Here is a 1506-nt window from a genome sequence, read left to right as displayed (position 1 = left end):
TTACACAGAGTTTAGTAAGTTGCATTTTGTTTGAAATATTTTTTTTTAAATTTCTCCTGAAACTCCTTCATTGACTTGTGTGCTATTTAGAACTGTCTTGCTTAATCTTCAAGTATTTGGGGGTTTTCCAGCTATTTCTTTGTTACTGATTTCTAGTTTAATTTCATTGTGGTTTGAGGGCATATTTGGTACAATGTCTATTTTTTTAATGTGTGAAAGTGTGTTTTATGACCCACAATATGGTCTATCTTGGTGAATGTTCCATGTGAGTTTGAGAAGCAAGTGTGTTTTGCTGTTGTTGGATGAACTGTTCTCTAAATGTCAATTAAGTCCAGTTAATTGATGGTGCTCTTCAGTTTGACTATATCCTTTCTGCCTGCTGAATCTGTCAGTTACTGATAGAGGGGTATTGAAGCCTCCAACTCCAATAGTCAATTTACCTTCTTTATGTATACCTTCAATTGGGGTTTGATGCTTTCTTTTACAACTAGACTGGAGTAATGGGTCTTCAGGAGGCAAATGATAGAGATAAAATGCCATCTCATCACATTATGACGAGTATACGTATACAATCAACATGACTTATCATTGTTGATATTAACTTGACCACCTGGTGAGGCAGTGCAAGTTTCTCCCTTGTAAAATTATTTTTATCCCTCTTCCCCTCTTTGGAAGGCGTGAGTATTTGGCAGGATGTTTTCAACTCAGGATTCTCAGAGAATTTCCTTCCCATTTCCCCACAGAAGGCAGACCAGTAGGTCAAATGCCTTCATTCACTCTCTCATTTACTCATTCATTCAATAAACACTTACCTGGTGTCCACTGTGTGCCTGACCTGATGCTAAGCCCTGGCTATCAAATGGAGAACAGAGCAGATCAGATCCTTATCCTCAGGTAACTTCAAGTCTGGTGGGAAGACAAGCACTAAATAAGCAAGTACAAAATAAACTCATATTACTGTACTCATGAGATCAGTGAGCAGGAAAAGTGCAGAGCAAGAAAAATGGGATAAATCAAGGGTTTTGGAAAACCTGTCTGTGTCCCAGAGTATGTACCAAGGATGTCAGCAGACAAGTGGGACATAAAAAGCAGTGCTCAGGTTGGGGGACCAGCATGTGCAAAGGCCTGAGGTTGGGAGATGAAGAGTAGCTAATTGAGTGTCGCTTTCACTGATTTTTTTCATCAGGCTTTGCTTTACTCAAGATCAGACATCATGCCTTTTCTATGCCTTTACTTAATACAGGTTGATGGACAGAATCAGGGCAGGCTTGGAGATTTGTACATTGTGTTTGGAGGCCATCAAACAATCTTTTGGGCCTGAGTTTCTGAATCTCTGAGAAGGTCATGAGGGAGAAATGAAGAGGGAGAAATGAAGGGTCTCACAGCTAGAGAGAAAAAGGAGCCTGTAGTCAACAAGGACACAGTCACCTGCAAACAAGGCAGATGAAACAAGGCCAAGGAGCTGGGATGATAGAAGCATATGGGAAGATGCTTTGAGGGGAAAGT

The sequence above is a fragment of the Panthera leo genome, chromosome D1 (genome assembly GCF_018350215.1).
Source record: "Panthera leo isolate Ple1 chromosome D1, P.leo_Ple1_pat1.1, whole genome shotgun sequence".
Taxonomy (NCBI): Eukaryota; Metazoa; Chordata; class Mammalia; order Carnivora; family Felidae; genus Panthera; species Panthera leo.
Note: the sequence above shows the minus strand (reverse complement) of the source record.